This window comes from Triturus cristatus, chromosome 4_1 (genome assembly GCF_964204655.1).
Source record: "Triturus cristatus chromosome 4_1, aTriCri1.1, whole genome shotgun sequence".
NCBI classification, from domain to species: domain Eukaryota; kingdom Metazoa; phylum Chordata; class Amphibia; order Caudata; family Salamandridae; genus Triturus; species Triturus cristatus.
Genome location: NC_140585.1, coordinates 1,111,357,468 through 1,111,367,351, shown reverse-complemented (window position 1 = coordinate 1,111,367,351; position 9,884 = coordinate 1,111,357,468).

Here is a 9,884-nt window from a genome sequence, read left to right as displayed (position 1 = left end):
AAGACATGCCACTCTAGGGCACGCCACTCTAGGGCACGCCACTCTAGGGCACTCCACTCTTCTCTACGCTACCCTACACTACCCCACTCTACGCCATTATATTCCACACACCACTCTACTCCACACCACTCTACTCTCCAACACTTTATTCATGTCACTCTACAACACTATTCAACTCTGTTCCATAACACTCTGTTCCACTCTGCAACACACTGCACCACTCTACTCAATAACACTCAGTTCCACTTCCTGATATACCGCACCAGTCTACAACACTCTAGTCCACACTGCAACAGAACACACCATCTACAGCACTCTATTCCACTCTGACGCAACACACCATATACAACACTCTATTCCACTCTACGATACACCACTCTACAACACTACGACACCACCCCACTCTAAGCCCCTAACTTTTAGCCATGCTAAACACCAGCCACGCTGGTGTACAACATGACTAAAAACATTGACAACCCAATAGCTTTTGCATAGGGGAGACCTATGGGCTTTGCCAATGCTTGTTTTATTTTGCATCATTTATTTGAACTGTGAAATAAACAGCTCAGAGTCTTTTGTTGGTCTATAAACTAATATATTCCCTGATAATGGACGAGCTTAGACAATCTATTCTTTAAGGAAATCCTTTCTAAGTTGCAATCTAATGTCACTGAATATGTTAGTGACCTGCCCATCCCTGATCAGTAATAGTGTTTTTCTTAATCTTATTTATTCACTGAACCTGGTTTCACACACTTTCAAAGGTTCGAATATACGATGGCTTTGAACTTTATCCTAGAAATATTAGCCATTACCTTTGGCACAATTTTCTTTGTGGGTAGTTTTGCAGCGTAAATCCTTTTCTTGATTCACATGCTGTGCATCATTCCGCCATCTAGTGGTTGGGTCCGGACTTGTCTTTGTTTCTTTTTCTTCCTGTTTTGGTTGCTGTCTACCACCATTTGGTGCCAGGTACGTCCCCTGTGTGACGTCAGACGGTAGCCTGGAGGACGACGTGCGTGGTGGCCATCTTCAGATTCTTTTTTCCGCCTTTGGGTCTGGAGCATGACGGGAAGCTCTGAAAAAAGTTTGCAATTTTCCAGGAAACATATTTAAAAAAAGGAAGATTGTCATCGAAATATCAACGAAGAGACATCAAGCAACGACGCTGTAATCGTAGAAGGAAGCAGAGCGGTTTTTTCAACACCAGAGGAACTCTCTGGGACACAACTAATGAGGTAGGGAACATGGAGAAGACCCCTTTCAAATTCTGCCCAAAGTGCCACCACAAGTAAGCACCGCGAGATCCACACAACTTGTGCAACCTCTGCCTGCCCAAGGATCACCAGGACAAAGACTGTAAGGCCTGTGCAGCGTTCCTGCCGAAGACACTCAGGACGTGTCGAAATCTGGGCAGGCCCACTACACCACGATGTCGCAGTCGACGAAGAAAACCTTCCATGAGGGACATGTTTTTCTCTAGCGGCGAAGAGGAGCAGGCAGCTCCAGCAGAATCGACACATGAAGGATCGGACTTCGAAATTCTAGAAAAAGACACCGAAAAGAGCCCCGCTGAAAAGAAGGCGAAGGAGTCGAAAAAGAAGATGGAGAAGGTAAGACGCAAAGATCCGTCTGAACTGACGGGCCACGAACCAAAAACGACCAAGGTAGCCCCGACGCCGAGCAAAAAGGCGATCGAAGGTCAGCCGCGATAAAAAGAACTCCACGAGACCCATCCAAAGGTTACCGAAGAGGGAAGATCGCACAAGGCTCCAAAGCCAAGGGTCAACAAAGCACCTGCAAAAAAAAGGGCGCGATGCCAAAAACTAACGTCGAAAAGAAAAGGAAATCCTCGGCCTCCGATGCCGAAAAGGCCCTTGAAGTCGAAAAGAAAGAGAAGACTCGAGGACACGATGGCTGCGCTATTACAAAGAAGAAAGGAATTCGACAAATCATTAAAAGATTTTCGAATCCCTAAGACAGCAGAGGTTGAATCGGAAAACGCTGACGCCGAAGAGGTTGAAGGTGCCGAGGGAGAGGAAGAAGGTATCCTCGAATCCCCACCGACGCCAGAACCTCGAGGCGAAGAACCAGAGGAATACGGAAACATACCAGAGGAGGAGGAAAAGGAAGAAACCTTTGAAGACGAATGGAACAATCTCAACACAGAGTCCAGAGGAGGAAATCTGCGACTTCATTTCGAAAGCATCACCACCAGATGACATTGCTTTCTGCAACAAAATTAAGAGGGCAGCAAACCAGCTTAGGGTGCCCCTAGAGCAAGTAAAGTGGGATACATGTTTCCTGCTGGAAAACCTGGCACCTGCAACAAATGGGACACAATATCTACCCATGTTGCCAAGTATTCTGGACCAAGACAGGGAAGCCTTTAAAGAACTAGTTTCTAACTGAGGGGTAACTCCTAGAGTGGAGAATAAATATAAGCCCTCTTCAAAAGACCCAAAATACATACAGGGAAATGCTATACCTGACTCCATCATCGTAACAACAGCAAGGAGGAGAGCAAATACAGTCTCTAACTCAGGACCTCCACCAGAACAGGGGAGCAATAGGATGGACTCAGTGGGCAGAAGGATGTAGAAAGAAGCAGCAATTCAGTGAGGCATTGCCAACTCAAATGCCCTGTTAAACAGATATGGCCACCAACAGTCGGATGAAATAGAGGAGTTTGATAAACAACCTCCCAGAGGAGGACAAGAAAAGAGCAAGAGCAGCTATCTAAGAGGGAAAAAATGTGGCAAACACCTGCCTAAAATCTGCACTAGATGCAGCAGATACCGCAAGCAGGCAGATGTGCACGGGAACCATACTCGGAAGGCATGCCTGGCTCAGGATTTCTGGATTCAAACAAGAAGTTCAGACAGATCATCAACAGGCCTTTTAACAGGGAAGCTCTATTTGGAAAAGAAGTGGATGAATCCCTCCAACAAATAAAAAAGGACAATGAAACAGCAAGGGCAATGGGGGCCCTGCAACAAAAAGGGGGTTTCTCTAACAGACCACAGGGAGAGGCAGCTTCAGCCAAAGCCAGCAGATGCCCCAACAGTCTCCGGGAAAGAAACCTAAACCAACAGATGGGTCAACAATCTCTAGTTACCAGGACTGACAGCAACAGAATCAGCCATTTCGAGGGTGAGGTAATGGCAGAGGAAGAGGTCAATCCTCTAGAGGGAGAGGAAATGGCTCAACCTGACTTCAACACAGAAAAGGACCCACACAGAACACCAGTGTGGGGAAGAATATCCTTTTTCCACAGCCAATGGAAAAGGATCACAACGGACAAATGGATATTACATTTGGTACAACACTGATATTGCATAGAGCTAACAAAACCGCCACTTGCAAATCCTGAAAAAAATGTTTTTATCCAAATCGGAACGAACCCTGCTGAACGCAGAGATCAAAGAACTGTATCTAAAACAGACAATAGAAATAGTACCAAAACAAGAATGGCACACAGGAAACTACTCACCATACTTCCTTGTACCAAAACAAGATCTAACCCTAAGGCCAATCATGGACTTAAGATTCATAAACAAGTTTACAATGACAGACCACTTCAAAATGTGCACCCTTCAAGAAATAATCCCACAAATCCAAAAGGGGGATTTTCTAGCTACAATAGACCTCAAAGATGCTTATTTACATATCCCAATGAACAAAAGACACAAAATACCTAAGATTCCTACACAAAAGAACACACTACCAATTCAAGGTACTCCCGTTCGGGATAAAATCAGCTCCATGGGTGTTCACAAAGTTCTTGGCCACAGTAGCGGCACACCAAAGAAAAGAAAATATCCACGTATACCCCCACCTGGACGATTGGCTAATAAGGGGACGCACAAAACAAATATGCCACTATCATGTTCAAAAGACAATTTAAATGCTACAAAACCTGGGTTTCTCAATAAAGAACATAAAAATCGTCAACGCCTGATAAAGAAAAAAAACCTTCCTGGGAGCAAGACTGAACACTAATTATCCCACAACGAAACAGCCCTCTACCAGAGGGGACAGTCTCTGACAGTGAGGAAACTAACGGGCATTATGGCATCATGCATCCCACTCATCCCTCCCGCTCACCCACACATGCGCCCATTCCAAGAATGGCACACCAACAGCTGGTCACAAGCCACAGGGAGTTAGGAAGATCTAGTAGTTACGCAAACGGTGCAAGCAGAGACACAATGGTGGGCATCCAACATCCTAGCACAGGGGAGACCTTTCAGGAACACAACTCCATCTGTGACAATCACCACGGATGCATCCCTAATTGTTGGGGAGCACATCTCAACCAGCTAAAGTTTTATGGTCAATTGAGCGAACAAGACTCCACGAAGCACATCAATTTCTTAGAATTGAAAACGGTTCTACTGGCACTCAAAACATTACAGAAACAGGTTCAGGGGAAAACCATTCTAATACAGACAACACAACTACAAGGTTCTACCTGAACAAACTGGGTGGAACTAAGTCCATTCCCCTCAGCAAACTTGCGCAGCAAATCAGGCAATGGGCAATACCACAGCAAATCAATCTGCAGACAGCACATCTACCAGGGGTAGACAACATCACAGCAGACAACTAAGCAGACAAAACAGCTGCTCACACGAATGGGAGCTAAAGCAAACAACAGTACAATATCTATTCAACATCTGGGGAACGCCAGTGTTGGACCTCTTTGCAACAATGCAGAACAAGAAATGCCGAAACTTTGCATTCAGGTTTCCACAACACCTGTCAAGGGGAAATGAACTTTCTCTCAATTGGTCTCAGACATTTGTCTACTCCTTTCCACCGATTTCCCCCGATGTAAAGAGTACTACAAAAAGCAAAAGAACCAGGAACAAATATGATCCTCCTTGCCCCTCGTTGGCCAAGACAAACATGGTACTCAACTCTCCTAGAATTCTCCAAGGGAGAAATTATCAGGGTCAAACCAGAAAAAGACCTGCTGACAATGCAACTGGACCAAATCTTTCACCTAGAACAAGCAACGCTACAACTAGTGGCCTGGCGCCTGAAGACATAGAATTTGGACACCTCAATCTGCCGTCCAGAACCATGAAAATTCTAAAAAAGAGTAGCTCCACCAAGAACTGCTCCTGTACCAACATGGAGGTTAAAAAACAGTGTTGTCTCAACTAATGACTAAACCTTTTGATCCCATGCATACAGCTGACCTCAAACATATTACTCTCCAAACAGCCTTTCTCATTGCTATTACATCACTACGGAGAGTAAGTGCCCTACAAGCATTAACTATACAAGAACCCTACTTGCAAATCCACAAAGATAAGGTAATCTTAAAGACTAACCCACAGTTTTTTTTTTACCAAAGATGGTAACTAAATATCACTTAAATAAAATCATCTTACCAGTTTTCTTCAAGGATCTAAAAATGAAAGCAGAAAAAAAGCCCACATACCCTGGACGTAAGGAGAGCACTACTGTACTATCTGCAAAAGACAGAACAAATCAGGAAAGCAAAACAGTTGTTTGTTGCTTACTCATATACCAACACAGGATCAGCTGTCACAAAGGCAACTGTTGCAGGAGGGATAGTACAAGCTATCCAATTAACCTATACCTATGCCAAAAAGGAACTAACAATACAACCTACAGCTCACTCCACTAGGAAGAAAGGTGCAACCTAGCTTTTATGGCCAATGTACCTATCGATGCCATCTGCACAGCAGCAACATGTGCATCACCACACACCTTTACAAAGCATTATTGTGTGGATATACAAATGAATATGGAAACTCAAATTGGAAAGGGTGCTTCAACACCTGTTTGCAAAGTCTTCCTTCCACCACATCTTCCCAAACATGGGATAAACCGCTCCATAATCTGATGCACAGAATGTGAATCCAGAAAAGGATTCACGCTGCGAAACGAAATGGTTACTTACCAGTAGGAGTAGTTTTGCAGCTTGGAGTGTTTTCTTGATTCATATGCGACCCGCCCAGCCTTCGCCTAGAAGGAACACAAACAATTAGGGAAGCAAGGGACAACATCAGTAATTCCCAAAAAGGACCATCACAAGGATTAAAGAATATAAAAACAGAAAAAAGAATCCGAAGATGGCCACCACGCACGTCGACCTCCAGGATACCGTCTGACGTCACATAGGGGACGTACCTGGCACCAAATGGTGGTCGACAGTGACCAAAACAAGTAAAAAACGAAGACCATTCCGGACCCAACCACTAGATGGCAGAATGATGCACAGCATGTGAATCTAGAAAACTCTTCAAGCTGCAAAACTACTCCTACTGGTAAGTAACCGTTTCGTTCCTGGGTATTTCTTTTTTTTAATGTATTTATCAGATTTTTGCATACAACAGAAGACATTCAGGATTTACATGCCATACATCCTTCATCTTCTAAGGTAATGAACATCTACATATTACAGAGAGGTAATCTCATTGACATTTTCTATTTCTATATGAAAAAATCAAACATAGGTGATATTAGCATTAACTTGGGTTACTGAGCATATAACCTTCCCATCTGACATTTTCCAACGTTATCAATTTAGAGTGCATTGGTATTTGATAATTTCCAGACACGGTGAGACCCTTAAGCCGTTATCATATGATGACCAGGATATGTACATCTCCTTGGGAGGGATAGGTAATGGAGTATCATAAACATCTTATTCGTATAACAGGGTTACCCTGAATTATCTCTGGTGCTATTAGGTGCAGTCTCGATTGTGTTATCTACGGAGTGAGTGAGGAGAGAAGTCTTAAGTGTATCTCAAATATCTTTAGGTTGTGAAGACGATGGGAGCAATTCTGCATAATGGAGCATCTGTTCCTGACAATAAAGCAAGTCCCTAATCCACTCCTTAAACTTTGGAGCTCTGCCTCTTCCCCAGCGACATGCAATGCAGCGCTTTGCCATTAGCAATGCAAGAGTAACAAACTTGCGACGAGAGGCTCTAGTAATCAGTTTTGTGTACCCTAGTAAGGCCATCAGTGGTGTGGGCACGAGTTTTAGTGTAGTCCTCTCTTCTAATGCTGTGAAGACCTGCCGCCAGTACTCTTCCACCCCGGGCAGGCCCACGCCAAGTGAAGAAAATCAGCGCCCGGCGCTCCACATCTGTCACATCTATTGTGTTCCCTTAACTTGAACTTGTACGTTTTAGTTGGTGTACAGTATAGCCTGTGTAAAAATTTAAAATGGATAATCCGAAGTCTACTGCTGGCAGATACCTGTTCTGTCTGCTGACAACAATAAAGCCACTGTTCGTCTTCTATGGTGTTTCCAATTTCCCTTTCCCAATGTGCACGAGCAGGGCTTTGCTCCATTTGTTGCAGAGTGTGTATAATATGATAAAGCGTGGAGACAGCGTGGTCTGGGGTTTTGGCCAGCAGCAACCGGTGTAATGGGGCCAGCGTGTGGGTGTTCCATGGGAAATTCCGCCGTAATGGAGGTGATACCCTGTCGAAGCCGTATGTACATAAATACATCTAATGACGTGGGAGTGTGCTGCCTTCACATATGATCCAAAGTACAGAATTTGCCGTCATGATATAGGTCGCCCCAATGTATTATATTGATTTTTTGCCATAGTTTGCCTAAAAATAGTTTCCTGCAGTAGCGTCAGTTGCAGATGGAAAAGCAGGGTAAGTAATGCTGCAGCCGTGCATGTGACTGTCATGGTTTCCTCCGTACGAGGTGGGGGTTTATTAAGTATCATTCCCGCCAGTGGGAACGGGTCTGCAAGCCACTGCTCCACAGCCACTTGTGGCTTATACAGGGGGTGGGTGGAACCAATAATAAGCATAATGTGCCTGGGCACAAATGTAATATAATTCCAAGTTTGGAACGGCAAATCCCCCTTGTAAGTATGGTCTTGTCATGATGTCCCACTGTAACCTTGGTTGTTTGCCTCCCCATGTCAGCTTGATTAATTCCGACCGCAAGGTGGAGAAAAAATGCCGACCTGGATGATGGGGTATGTTCATAAACAAATACAATAGTTTTGGAAGGATTGTCATTTTTATAAGTGATGTACGCCCAGCCATTGACCGGGGTAGGGTAATCCAGCGTGCTGTGCTAGTGGTTATGTGGTTTAACGCTTTACCGTAGTTAAGGCGCATGAGGTCCTCCCTATCCTTAGTGATATAAATGCCTAGGTATCTGACATCATCCTCACACCACTCTATTAGGAAGTAGATGGGGAATTGTGTGGCCGCAGTAGTTAGTGGGATTACTTGCGAATTTCCCCAATTAATGTGAATCCCGATAGTCTACCGAAGACTACGAATTCTCGCAATATATGGTTTAGATTTTGTTGTGGGTCTCTTATGTATAGCGTGATGTCACCCGCGTACAGGGAAATGAGTATTTGCCGCTGAGGGCATCTTAAGGCTTTGTCTTTATGTTGCTGTCGCAATATAGCCGCCAGCGGTTCTACGGCTAAAGCGAATAGAAGGGGGGGGGGGGGGTGGGGAATAACGGACAACCCTGACTAGTTTCCCTAGAGATCTGAAACGCCTGGGAAATCCGCCCATTGATCAGTACTTTAGCCATCTGGGATCTGTAGAGAAGACTTGCCCAGGAATGAAATCCCACCGGCATACCCATGCGCTGCAATGTGCCATGCAGATAATCCCACTCAACGGAGTCAAACGCTTTGGTAGCATCTAAAAAGACCGCCACCAGAGGCCGCGTTGAGTTCACATTTTGGAGGGTTGAAAACAAGGTTCGGAGGTTATGGGAGGTGGCCCTCCCTGGGATAAAACCCGCCTGGTCTGGGAGGACAAGTTTATCCATAAACAGAGACAGCCTATTAGCCAGTATTTTGGCCAGTATTTTGACGTCCCTATTGATTAGGGAGAGTGGTCTATATGAATCACATTGGTCCACCTGCTAACCTAGCTTAAGCAGAGAAGAGATTAGTGCCGCCCTCCTAGAGAGGGGGAGAATTCCACTCTCTTGAGCTTCTACGAAGACTGCCTGAAGAATAGGAGCTAGCTGGTCTATGTATGCCTTATAGAAATCTATTGGTAACCCATCCAAACCTGGTGCTTTCCCCGATGACCTATGCATAATGGCTTCGCGGATCTCATCTATTTTGAATAGGGCAGCTAAGAACTCTCTTTGGGAATCACCCAACCATCCCAACGCTACATCATCAAAATATTCCGAGAGATCCAGTGTCCCATGTCTGCTGGTGGTATAGAGAGTAGTGTAGTGTGTTGTGAAGGTTGTAAGGATAGATTGAGTGTCTCTGTGTCGGTCTCCACTATCGCTTCGTATTTCCATAACAGAGTTAGAAAAGGGGGGTTGTCGGACCATTCCTGCTAAGGCCCTGCCTGGCCGGTCTCCCTCTCCATATCGCCGTGCAACAAAACATTTGCCCCTGAATCGGACCTTTCTCTCTGCTGTTTCCTAATACTCTGAGTTTCTCTCTGAATTCCCTTTGAGCTTGCCCGTTAGTGCGAAAATCAGGTAGGGCCTCCAGTCTCTTAAGTTCCCCGTCCAATCTACGCAATGTGCCTCGAATATCACGGAGGACACCCGAACCCTTGTATATGCAGAGGTCCTTAACTGTGACCTTAAAGGCTTCCCAGACCGTTACCACACTGTCTACTGATCCCAGATTGCGTTGAAAGAAATCTGTTATTTTCTGCTCTAATTCACTGCAAAATGCCTCATCTAGCAGGATATTAGGTCTGAGTCTCCAGGCCATGGGTCCGCCTCCCATTTCAGTGCAACCTGGACTGGTGAATGATAAGAATAAGTGCGTGCCAAATGAGTTGCTGAAGCTATCAGTGGTCCCAAACCCCTAGACACTAGAATGTAGTCCAGTTTAGCCAAGATGCATACTTGGCTGTCCAATG